This window comes from Grus americana, chromosome 2 (genome assembly GCF_028858705.1).
Source record: "Grus americana isolate bGruAme1 chromosome 2, bGruAme1.mat, whole genome shotgun sequence".
Taxonomy (NCBI): domain Eukaryota; kingdom Metazoa; phylum Chordata; class Aves; order Gruiformes; family Gruidae; genus Grus; species Grus americana.
This window is the reverse complement of record NC_072853.1, coordinates 89574649-89587823: the sequence shown is the minus strand read 5'-3', so window position 1 is coordinate 89587823 and position 13175 is coordinate 89574649. Positions and strand designations below refer to the sequence as shown.

The window sequence follows — 13175 nt, the reverse complement described above, 5'->3', positions numbered from 1 at the left end:
TCAAAGAGAAAGCAAAAAGCCTTAGATTGCGCATAGGGATGAAAAAGCCTGCTCTCTGCATTCTCTACAGTTCAGAAGTACGCTTGCGATGCTCAGGAGACGAGTACGAGTGAGCACAGGCACCAGTGGCACATACGGAGCCAGTTTCTTATTCTGATGAGGCCAAATGTCATTCTTCCGTATTGAGCCTCTGAGACTGGCTATAAAAACAGCAGACATTGATTCTGTTCTTATTTTGTTTATGGACCATAAGAGAAGCTTATGAAAATGTCAAGTTCAGATCACTGAAAAATGAAATCCTCTCTTTATTCTAATTTTGGCCTCATCCACACACTTTTACTCTGCCTATATCTCCATCTATATGGAAATTTTTTCCTCATATTGCCGTAGAGTGGAATTCAAAATGATAAAGATGTCTAGAATACTGTTTAAAAACTTATGCACAGAAACATACACACAAAAATTCGTATCTGTTTTAGCATCCATATTATAACCTCAGAGATTGTAAGCTAGGTACCTTATTCTCAAAAAATCAGTTTACGCGTCTGATTCTCCTATCTTTGACACTAGATCTATTTTGCTTTATCTCAGTTGTCGTGACTAGGGTATGACTGATGTAGCAGAAAGTGAAATCCAGTCAGTCAAACGCATAAATACCCACTTTGGAAAGCCATTGTAGCAGCTGTATGTTAAAATTAGGAACATAAGTACTGTGACATTTTTTGTGTGAGCAATTGGACGACTGACCTTTTAAAAATGTGAGACTCAGGTTAGCCCATCGCCTTCATCCTGCTTGTGAGACAGAGGTTACTGCTTAAAGTGTATTTATGAATGCCTTGAAATACTCACCGTTCTCACCCTTCTTGCTGTTGCCAAACCCTGCTGTACTTGCCTGTCCCTCGCAATCGGTGCAAGCGGGCATCACAGCGCACCGCCGGGGCTTTGCTCCTCTGGGGCTGCTGCTGTGCTGGAAAGGACACTCTGCAGTCTGGACCACAGTGTCTAGATAGCTTACTGGTGTCCCGTTTATCCTAATTAAGGCCCCCATAGTAATTATTTTCACACTGGGACATTTGGATAAAATTACGCATTTGTTTTTAGAGACAAGTCCTGGTTTAGTCTGCTCCTCCAGGTCTTGCTTTTAAGCTGGGCTTCTTCACAACTTTACTTTGGAACTGTCCTGGTTCTGGCAAGGACAGAGTTAATTTCCCAAAGAGCCAGGACAGGTGAGCCAAGCTGGCTGGGGGCTATTCCATACCATGTGACGTCATGCTCACCATGAAAGGGGGCCAGTCGGGCAGGGGCGGGTTCGGAGTGGCTCCGGGAGAGGCTGAGCGTCCGGTCGGTCGGATCGGTAAATTGCTTTCTGTTATCACCCATTGTGAATATCTGTTATCAGCACTGTTGTTGATTGTTTCCCTCTCCCTTGCTGTCCCAGTAACCTGCCCTTATCCCAACCCTGGAGGCTTTGCCGTTGTTTTTCCGTTCTCCTCCCCAGCCCGCCGGGGGAGGGGTGGGTGAGCGGTGCGTGGCACCCAGCTACCAGCTGGGGCTAAACCACGTCAGTCCTATAAAAATAATACAATTTTTTAATATATATTTTAATACTATACACACACAAATACATATAACGTATATATACACACATCTATATGTTCACAATACCTATTATACATAAAATACATGTAGTTGCTGGTTCAAGTACTTATTTGCTGCGTGGTGAAGAATCCGGTTGGGAAAACAAAATCTGGAGTGATATAATTTCAGTCTGCTATTTCAGAAACACTTCAAGACCATAATTTCTAATCTCCTTTTTTCTTTTTTGGGGGGTGGGGTGAGGTGGGCTTTGCTTTTATACTCTATGCAATAAAATGCCTTGTGGTTTAGCCAGATTAACAAAATTGAGTGAAGAGTATATCACAGGAAGATATTTAAGAAAAATATTATTGGACATAACAGGCGAAGAATAAAAGTCAAAGCTAATCCCATGAAGTTCAGAGATTCTTCTTTTTTTTTTTTTTTTTAACAAGACATCTTTATTAAATACCTTGTTGGTTTTAGAAGGACAGAGGCAATTTCTGATGGATGGCACAGTGCTGTTTGACAGAAAAATCCTGCATGGGATCCGAACTGTTCCCTCACCTTTCTCAATCACCGGAAAACAAATTGGAAAAGTGGAAATAGCAAGGTCAGGTCAGGTGAGTGCATACTTAAACATTTCATAGGGTGCAGGGTACGGAGCAGTGATCTGCTCTCATGTTCCATTAATTCAGAGACAGCTGTCATTTATCTTTTGATGGAAGCTAGAGGTTGAAATGCTTGACACAACATATCAGGCCTAATATGGAAAGATAAGAGCAATGTGGGCTCGGTTCTGTAAAAGTGAGTTACTGTGCAAAGAGGTTTCATAATTCCCCTACTGACGTTTAACAGGGAACTTTGGCCACATTTCAGCAAATACAAATTGCCCAGCTATAGTTAAAAAAAAAAAAAAAGTCCAAGGATTGCATGGGGAATTAACCACATAATTTCTATTAGAGACTATATGAATTGCATGGCTAAATCCTTGTGAAGCTTCTTAAATGCTTAAGAGATGTATCTCCATAAAAGAGTCTTAAAGATAGCTTTTGAAATGCAGGTAGGTAGGCAAAAAGTTAAATAAATTGGTGGGGAAGCACTCCTTTTTGCCTCTTGAAAAACTGACTGCAAGATGACAACTCAGACATACCTGCTTCTTTAGTTGTCAAAGTATTAGCATCTGCAAGTCAATTTGGTAGGAAATACCATTAAAAAGATAAAAGAGAGCAAAACCAAAAACAATTTCAGTAAAGACTCACTCAATAGTGCTGTAGATCCAAGAGAATAAAAGTGCATTCTATAAAAACCAAAGTGTGTGTGTGGGGTTGACAGTAAGACGCAAAAGCGAGCCTCTAAAAATCACATTTAATGCAGGAAATTACCCTATATGCACTAGAAATAGCAAAGAAAATCAGCACAGCATGCTGCTAACTCAAGAAGAGATCTTATATGTGGCAAGGGGGTTAGGACCTAATGAGCTGATGCTTGTACAACCCTACATCTTACCCCTCCCTTGTTTTAAGAATGAAAAGAACTTTCCACAATTCAGATGGGAGTACTAAGGGTAGCGGGGCTAGGCAGGTTCTTGGTGCGTCTGGATACTCAAACTTCACAGGTCACAGCTCTGCGAAGACATTATCTCACTGACACCTCTACCCTTCTATTTACAGTTGTGTGCATCTTACCTTTCATTGCATGTACGAACAGATAATATTAACAACCTGTAAAAGAGGCGTTGGGAAGATACGTATGTGCCTTTGCACATTTATGGGTAGCAGCAAACAGGCTAAAGCATCACCCCGTCTTTCACAAAGGAAAGCTCCAGAGAGCACCCGGTCTCAGTGATCCAATTTTGGGAACTACAACTTTAAATTTAAGGGGTGACACTTTCTTCTCGGTAATCTGTAGTGATACAGAGAATAGGTGAGTCCAGACTTTCAGTGGTAAGGTATAGGTTATGAATTGATGGTCCTAACTCCTCCTCCTCATGACTCACTTACTGTTTGTCCAGCCTGATGTGGGGCATCTGTTCTAGTCAGGTCATCTTGATGAAGGTCTGAATTTGAATTCGTAATTGCCGCCTCCTGAACTGAAAAGCTCTCAAGGTCTACATATTTTCATCCAGTCCTGCCTCTGGCAGGAGAGCAGGAGCAGCAGAAAGTGCTAATATACTTTCAGTTCAGCTTCTCATGACTTTTAGAAACTTATTCTGTCATAGTGGAAAAAGTTCTTTGCTTGTCATTGCCTAAATGTTGTTGTGTTATATTTTTTTTAACTTTGCTTGAGTGTAACCATTTTTGAGTCTGAAGAAAACAGACGTAAAATATTTTTCCCTTGATAAAGAAAAATTGCCTAAAATATTTTCCTGCCGAAGCCAGAAAGAAACGAGAATTGAAAACAAAAGAAAAGCTCTGTATCAAGAATTGGCTTTGACTGCAGTAGAGAAAAGTGATTTTAATTGGTTCAAGATGCCCTTTTTTTTTTTCTTTTTTTTTTCCCTAAATCACATACTGAGAAGTAACAGTTTGGTTGGCTTTCTGAGAAGTTCTTCCCCCCCCCCCTTTTTTTAAGTATTTTGAAATACATTGTTTCAAAATCCTAGGGACATCCAGTGCTACGGGATAATCTCCTGTGAATCTTGTAAGGTGTCAAGGAGGTGGAAGAGATCTTCATTATACTCATAGGAAAAAAACTACCCATATGATTCAATATCACATTATTCGAGGAATGTATCTTACTGGGCTATTTTGATGCTACTCAATAAATAAAATGTTACTTGGAGTAAGCAAGATAAATTAATCTGCCCATAACGGCTATTTCCTTCAGCTGCAAAAATTCCTGGGTGGGGGAATTCAGATTTTTATGAGCTGTTTTCAGGTAGAAAAGTAATGGAAGGTGCTGAGAGGCAGGCGAGGGGTGAGGAGCCTCCTTTTTCCTGGGCTCCGCACCTCACGTGTCAATGCTGTTATTCTACTCATGCAAAAGAAAGGAATATGCGTTTATATATTTCAACGACACAGGCGGCACCCTAAAACAATTAAGAAGGGAGAGGCAGGGGAGGCCCTTTGTGTTCATTGCCACGGCTCGGCCAAGCTGGGCTGCAGCACGGGGTCCCGGTGCGTTCGAGGGACGTAGCAGCAGGCAGGGTGTTAGGTGCCTGGGCAGGGTTGGAGATTGCTGCTGGCAGCCCTTCCAGGACGTCCGTTCCTCTACGCAACGGCGATGCCTTAGTGGCGTCGCTGAATCTCCTTTTATCTCAGAGCATCAGCCTGACGACCCCCCCCAAGCAGCTGCTGCCAGAGGTGCGCGGCGTTTTGCGGCACGGTCTGCTCGGCAGCTCTGCGTTCACTGGTAACGCGCCTCTGCAAAGCACACGTGGCTCTGCTTTGGACATCGCTCCAGTTACGGAGTCAGTGTTGCAGTTTGAAGTGCTGAGCCAACCTGGTGTTTTAATTCAAATTTCATCTGAGATTTCTTTGATCCTTCTGTTCTTAAGGAAAATAATCACCATCTTTAGGGTTCCTTCACACTTCTTGAGAATATAGATCAAGGGTAGGGAGGCAACAGTTTTCTTCAATAAAAACTAAAGTAAAAAGCGAAAAATGTATAACTTCTCGGAACACCCTTAAGCCCTTTATGTAGGTCATGGTCACGATATCTAAATAAATGGGATACAAAGTTCCCCATGCTATTGTATGCCCTCAGATCTTTCTTAGGTTCACTCCACAGAAGAAAGCAGGAGCTTCCCGCCCCCGCTGTGAGCGCGAAGGCACGGCAGTGAGTAGGAAGTTACCGAGTGCGAACAACCGAGCTGATGCAGAGGAGGTGGCATGCATCCCACGTTGTAAGGCTGGAGCAGCTTGTGGCCTTCCCGTTCTAGGGGAGAAGTAATTCCTTCACAAGTATATTTGTTGGATAGTAGCAAGACCTTTATCTAGAGGCATAATCTGTTCCTTAGGGCTTCTACTGAATTCAATTAGAGATCAGTTGTTTTTTCTGTCTGTTTTTCTAATGCAAGCACTAAATAATGATCTGAGATTACCTCTAGACCGGGGGTTTGACAACATTCCTGTACTCCACTTTGGTAAAATAGGACTGGCACCTAGCACAGAATATATACAGTAGCTTTGAAATATTTATAGGCATATTAGATTGGGTAGAGGGATATGACCTTGCCCTCCCCTTCCCCATGCTTCTCTATTTTTCTCACTGCAAGAACGGTTATTTTTGTTTCAGACTGTTCATGTTTAAGGAAACCACTAATTTATATAGGGCATGCTCAGAGGCTTAGCATAATCATTCCCAGAGTAACATGACTGTTGCCATTAGCATAATTATGCCCATACTCATTACATGATTCATATTCTTACAATTTTTTTTTTTTTAGGAGTCACAATTCCCCACTTTATTAGATTTGTATTTTCTGAAGAATTGTTCTGATTTTTTTAATCATCCCTTATTCTTCAATTTAACTTTCAGAGGTGAAATGGGATATTCGGTTTCTTTTTGAGTGACTTCCCCTAGCTGAGACTGTGACCTGAGTCACTATAAGTTATGTGAGGAGAAACTAGAACTGAAGCCTATGGCTGTCAAAAGCTGTGCCCACCTGATTTTCCTGTCACGTTTGCCTTTCATTTTTGGTTCCCAAGAGACTGGGCTAGAGTTGCATTCTGATCTGTACTCTCTGTAGTCTCACTGTTTCCTTCTAGTTGTTAAAGGATCATATCACCCCTACACCTTCCTAGCTGAATCAGGAAATACATATTGTTCCAGTTTCAAATGCTGCAGTGTGGGTGAGTGCATACAGACCTAAACAGAAGCCGAATGGACCATTTAGCAGACAGCAGTTTCCTGTATCCAACTGCTTACACACAGAAACCCAATAGGGCTTAGCTGACACAAACTATGATGGGTTTCTTCAGGCTTAAAGAGGTTGCCATATCCTATTTTAGAACAGCTGCTACGTAACTCTTGGTCATATGGCAGCCTTTAGGAAACTGTCCTGTAAGGGAAAAAACCCCATATTTTAGAAGTGTACATATATATTAAAAAAATATTTTTTTTTAATCATTTGAGCTTTCAGGATGATTTCTCCAAAGAAAGTATCTTGATTTGCATGCCATTGAACACCCTGTGTCCCAAGAATCAAAGTCAAATAATATGATTATATTTCCTACACCCAGAACTGGATTTTTAAGGGGAAGGGAAGGAGAAGGGAGACAGTGGGAATGCAAAGCTGCACGATTTCTTTAATTACTTCTGTGGGGAACTGATCCCAGGAAAACAATGTCCCACCTCCTGTATTCCATATGCAAAATACAATTATGTTTGCAGCTTTGTGGCAGTCAAATATGATTGATCTTCTTTTCCCCAGTGCTAGCACATTTCTGCGTGTTGCTCTCGTTTTCACATAGAGACGTGACAAAGTTTTTACTTTCCCGGTTAGAACTGCCTGTTTTCTGGCAGTTCCATGGCTAGGAGAAGGGGCTGGGAGCTGGGTTCCCTTGCTCAGTGTGACTCACCACGTGTGTTTTTTGGTGAGAATCACCACCTGATTTGAATGTGGTTTGGAGGACCGGCCTCTGCTTGGCCTCAGGAAGTCCTCATTAATACTCACTGCTGCTGAATGACTGCCAACACTCAACTACAAGGAGAGAATGAAGATTCACAGTGTCTGACTTCAGACATCTAAATTAGGTTGGAAATCTATATTCCATACAAAGGGGTTCCTTCATCTGGAACTCTGAATTAACTAACTAAAAGGAGTAGACTTAGGTGGAGTGACTACTCTCCTTTGCCAAAACAATTGGTATCTCTGCTTCAGTTGGTGAAAGACCCAATAATTCCACTGAAGCCGATGGATCCTCACTCCATCTTCACCATTGCACAACTCTTCATGTCCCTTGTTCCAACATGTTCAAAAAGCAGAAATAGACCTACAAGGGCAAGAAGTGGCTTTTATCAGAAAGGTTGCTGTTTATTCCAGCTCAGTGTGGCAAACTGATGTGCAGATGTCTTTGAAGAGTTGGGCTTGGAGCTTCAAACTGTTTCATCATCCAGCCATTTACTTATTTTTTTTCTCAGAATTTTTTGAAGTCTGTGAATGTATAATTTATAATGCTTCTGTCTGCCTGGTGACAATGAATGCCAATGGGCTTCTTGAAGCAGAAGCTTATCCTTTGAGAAGCACCTAACTGAAGACCTCACTTATACTACAGTCATCCTCCATTCTGCCTCCAGCATCCACAAACCTGACGGGTTCAAGCACCTGCAAAATTTCCCTCGTAGTGAAATTTTGGTGAAATACAGTCCTAGTGAAGCTGCTGATCTCTCTTTGAGTCCTTAAACTTTCTTACTATATGAGCTACTTCCTCCTGGCAATACCATTTTGCTGACACTAACTTTTTCTTTTAACATTCAGGCTGGCTACTGTTCTTACCCGTCAGAGCTAAACAGAGTTCATACACTGCAGCTGAGGTAGCAATGCCTGGTTTTGTTCTTTGATCGATTTCTTTCTGCCACCAGCATAAGTATAATTCTGTAGGATCTTTCCTGTCTCATCAGAAGGCCCTTCCCATGGCAAAGAAACAGGGGTGAGAATGTCCCTATATCGGGACATTCATGGCTTTAAAAAACGTTGCATTGGGAATGAGGCATCTACTGCTCCATGAGAACTTGCTCAAAGGTATGGCCTTGTTAAGTCCTTTATATTACCTAAGATTAACCACAGTCGGGAGTGTAGTCCTTCTAAGGTCCCTTCTACTGTCAGTTGAACAGAAACACACTGTTAGATAATGATGTAGTCCACCTAAAGTCTGGGATTACATCTCTGTCCCTCCAATGATGATAAGAGAGAATACAGTTGTTTCAATTTAGTGAGACGACTCCAGGTCTGAGTATTGAGAACAGAATAAAAATTTACTGAAGAACAAATGCCCATCACTGACTCATACTGCTTCTCAGAAAGAACATTTCAAGTCTGCATGCATGTTTCTTCTCTTTTTATTTTTTTTCAAATAAACCCAAGAGTGCAATGGATTATGCATTATTCTCCCATTTGAAAAAGAAATAGTTACTGCTTTATTTATCTTCATTTACTGTTATATGGGTGTTCAGGACCAGATATGGTTTGATTTTTAAATGTTCTTTATGTTGAGGAGAATATTAAGAGTGGAGCTCCTCACAAAATCAAATAACTTAGGTTGGACTAGACATCATCTATCCCAAATGCTTGCTCAAAGCAGCTCCAGTCAGATCAGCTGCCCAGGGCCATGCCTAATCAGGTTTTAAACATCTCCAAGGATGGAAATTCCACAGCCTCTCTGTGCAACCACTTCCAGTGTTTGACCACCCTATTGATAGTTTGGGGTTTTTTCCTCCCTTATACCACATCATATTTTCCCATGTTCAAGCTTATGTCTGTTGCCTTTCATGCTGCCCAGAGAAGCTGTAGATGCCCCATCATTGAAAGTGTTCAAGGTCAGGTTGGACGGGGCTTTGAGCAACCTGCTCTAGTGAACGATGTCCCTGCCCATGGCAGGGGGTGGTTGGACTAGATGATCTTTAAAGGTCCCTTCCAACCCTTCTATACCATTCTGTGATTCTATGATTCTATGATCCTTCCTCTTGCACTTCTGAGAAGAGCCTGGCTTAGTCTTCTCTACCCCAACTTGTAACATTGTCGTACATAGCAATAAAAAATCTCTCCAACTTTCCCTTCTTCAGGCTGGACAAACCCAGTTCTCAGCGCCTCTTTGCACACTGTCGGCTCCAGCCCCCAATCACCTTGCTGGTCCTCTGATGGACTCGCTCCAAGTCTGTGGACAAGCATCTGTCTTGTACTGTGGAGCTCAAAACTGGACACAGCAGCCAAGTACCCCCAGGTCCTTTTTTGCAAAGCTGCCTTCTAGCTCATTGGACTTCTGCCTGTACTGATGCATGGGGTTACACCTCTCCTATAGAAGGACTTGGCATTTAATTTTGGTCATCTTCATGTTGTTCCCATCCACCCCTTTTTCCTGTCTGCCTATAACCCTTTGAATAGCAACCCTGTCCTTCAGGGATTGACCAGTCTGATATTGTTCAGAAACTTGCTGTGCACTCCGTCCCATCATCCAATGGCATTAATAAAGACACTGAACAGTACTGGGGCTTGACTTAATCCCAGAAGGACACCACTAGTAACTGACTGCCAGCTGGACTTTGTACTGCTTTGTATCATACTTTGATCCCAGTGATCCAGCCAACTCTCCATCTATGTTTTTGTCCAATTCCCCAGTCACTTCCTAGGTCCATCTACCTGGAAAAAATATTTTGCACTGGGAAGGGAAAGTCTGCTTTGGTCATTCAAAAACTTTGTGTACAATCAAAATTTTTATTTTGCTACTATTTAATGCAAAGTTTACTTTATTAAATAAAAGTCAGCATCTGAAATGCTTTTCTTTTGGATTATTAGTATCTTTGATGCAAAGGGCCCATTTTAATATAGATATGGTTTAACATTTCATGGAAACCCACAAAGGGAAGTGGATAAAGTTGAAAACTACATGGGTTAAGCTTATTTTATTTTATTTTATTTTATTTTATTTTATTTTAAAGTTGGGGTTTTTTTCCCCATGCACCTCTTGTAATAACATGTGCCATCTCCAGGGTGAAATGTATTTGAGATCATTGGATGAAAAGCACTCAGTAGCAGCAATGACCTGTTGCCAGCATGAGGAAGAAAGTGTGTTGTTTTTTTTTTCCCCCTATATTATCCTAATATTTCTTTAACAGAGAGGATGCCCCCCCCAAAGAAAACAAAAGACCCAAACAAACAAAAAAACCCCCAAAACAAATAATTGGACTCCTGAAAGGTTGCCTCTACTCTCATAAACTGAAAATCTCTTATTTCTTTTCTGTGACAAGCGTACTTTAAAGTAACGAGAACACGAGCTACTTTCCCATCCATTTAGCTGTGAACAAGTCCCTTGACAAATGAGTACCCTCGGGAGAGTCTGAAGTTAGTCACCAGAGCCCCCTCTGTGACTTCCCTGATGACTTCACTTTTATTATTGCATAGCAGGACTATAATGCCAGAGTGACTGAGTAAAGCACACAACAAATTCTTTACTCCCCCTGCATACCGAGACAAGCTTGGTGTGATACAACTCCGTTATGTATGAGATATCGCTTGCTCATGGCAATGCCGAGCTACCTCCTGGGACTCCGGGTCTCTTAACCTTACAGTGCAAGTAACCCCTTTTTGGCCAGTGAAATCAATGAGTCCAATTCAGCCTTTACATATGTGCTTGCAGCACTGGGGCCTGACTCTGTGGCGTTTGCAAGGAATCGCTTGTTGACAAGGGGACAGTTCATCTGACACCTGGCTAGGTCAAGGCTAAGCAATGCTGCTGTTTGAGTACATTTTGATCACTGCTGCGTGCACAGGAAAATATGTGTTGTTGTTGTATGCATGTCTATCATAACCTAACTAACAGAGAGTCACCCACTAGTCAGCAAAATAGAGATTGCCATACTGAATCAGTTCAGATGTCCTTGTCCCGTGTCCATCTCTTGTGTACGCTAATACCGGTTGCTTTGGAGGAAAGCAAAAGTAGCCTTGCAGAACAATTACACCGTACATTGGCCCAGGAAATGTTCCCTTTTAGTGATCGCTATATAGCTAGATTTTGCCCTGAAACGCATAGCTTTTTCTGAGCCCTGTAACACGCCTTGATGTTGCAACACGCTGATAATAAGAGTGGAGGGAGGAGGGTGAGTGTACCTTCACATCACTTCCCTCCTAACCAGGTAATGGAGCTGTATCAGTTTAGAGGTTTGTTTCCCTGGGCTCCCTGCATTGCTAATGGAGACAAATGGATTCCTCCAGAGAGGGGCTCAGGGTGGAAGCGCCACTTCGGTGCTCTGACTCCTTCCAGGGTGGAGGTGTCCCTTCTCTCTCTGCTGGTCGCACAGCCAGCACCGAAACATTAACCTGCTGCCCGAAGCTGTCACTCCCACAGGTGGCAACGCCTTCCACTGGGCAATATCCTTTTCCAGTTTCCTATCTGCATGTGTAAGAACCAGGGCTGTGGTTTGAATTTTTTCAATATCTGCAAAAGGCCTTTGGAGGATGAGGAATAAGGCTAGCAAGGTGAAGGGTAAAGGCTAAGAAACAACATCTGGAAGTGAAGCCACGTTGTACTTATTTGACTTGACTGCTTACATTGCAACTCTGTTTTCCAGGTTTCAATAACAATCCCACGTGGCTGTGGCTGAACCATCTCATGCTACTTTTACTGACTTTTTAATATCTGACAAAATGCTTTGAATCAATATGTCCAATAGGGTGTCTCAGGGATGTTATATAAAGTAATGAATGATTAAATAAACCTAGACCTAAAAATGGATTTTTTAAAGATTTTTAATCTTTTCCCCTTTCAGTTGCTAGGTTTGTGCTGTTACAGTTAGAGCAGCTAGTGTCTGTTTAGAAGTACTGTGCACACAAACCCACATTATAGTGATCGCTGGGCCCATAGATACGTAGCTTTGTGTATTGGCTCAGTAAGATTAATTACAGCACAGAGTACTTCCACAGCTGGAATCCTGTGGAGAACCCTGGCTTGTTGTATACCTGCCTTAACCTGTTGAAAATGACTGCAGAAAATGTTAGGTAGCGGGCTTGTGAGCCCACGTTGTTTTGATTCATTTTAATAACCAGATATAGAAGAATTGTTAAATATGAGCTAAGTACAGAAATAAAGTAAACCTGTCTGGGGCAGAGCCAGCATTTAACAGTCCTTATGTGTATGATCACATAATCATTGGTGCTAATCTCAGCTTCTGCCTTAAGTAAAAGTGAGCTGTCAGTATTTTTCCAGGGGAAGTAGCCCTTGAAGCATTTATCCATTGCTAGGGGTGACACTGGTACAAGTTCATCAATGGTGTGCTCATAGCTACTGGTATTAAGACTGATAAAATGTGAAAACCCTAGCTGCAGCTCCTGTTAGAATTGGAGGCAGACAGGGGACCTCGAAGAACTTAAAAGGATGTGTGATTCCTAAAAAAATGGCTTTCCCCATCATACTTGTTTTCATGGTTACTCCTTTAGTAGATTTGCATCTTCTCTGTCCATCCAGGGAAATTTGCCTGTTTTAGAGAAGGTAAAACCAATCCTACTTGGTCACTGGAAAAGTGCCATTTTGATGGGAAAGTGCAGCCCACCAGCTAAATCAGAACCTCTGTATTAAGCTCTGCCTTTCTGGATAGACTTCTACTCAGTTTGAACCAATGCCAACCTGGTTACACTAAACTCCTTAGTGAATCCAGTGCCTGATCATTTTTTTTTCTATTTCTACACCTGTCATACTTAAGGATTGGGTGTAGAGAAGTCCAGAGAGCAAAGAAAAACACATATTTCTTTGAATGTCTGCTCTTACAGCACATGGTGACCTCTATTCCTTTTTCTGAACTCCAGAGCCCTCTGCTTTTATCATCTTCCCCACGCCTGCTGCCCTTCTGGAGCGGCTTCCCTAACCAGACAGCTTCCTCACCCCTTCTATAGCACCACAATCCCCAGGGTTATCCGTGTCCTTAGAAAGAAAGCACTCTCAATT

At 42.1% G+C, this 13175-nt stretch overlaps 1 long non-coding RNA gene across 3 annotated transcripts in view; it reads left to right on the top strand.

Annotated features, from left to right (window-relative positions):
- The first annotated feature begins 2066 nt into the window (after nucleotides 1-2066).
- Nucleotides 2067-13175, top strand: part of LOC129203033 (uncharacterized) — a 29654-nt gene continuing 18545 nt past the window's right edge. For 2 of the 3 annotated variants that reach the window (XR_008575901.1, XR_008575902.1), the window contains exon 1: nucleotides 2067-2198. This is a non-coding gene — a long non-coding RNA (uncharacterized LOC129203033). Of the gene's footprint in view, nucleotides 2199-8000; nucleotides 8056-13175 lie in introns of those variants that run through there. The other variant, XR_008575903.1, reaches the window with a different exon arrangement.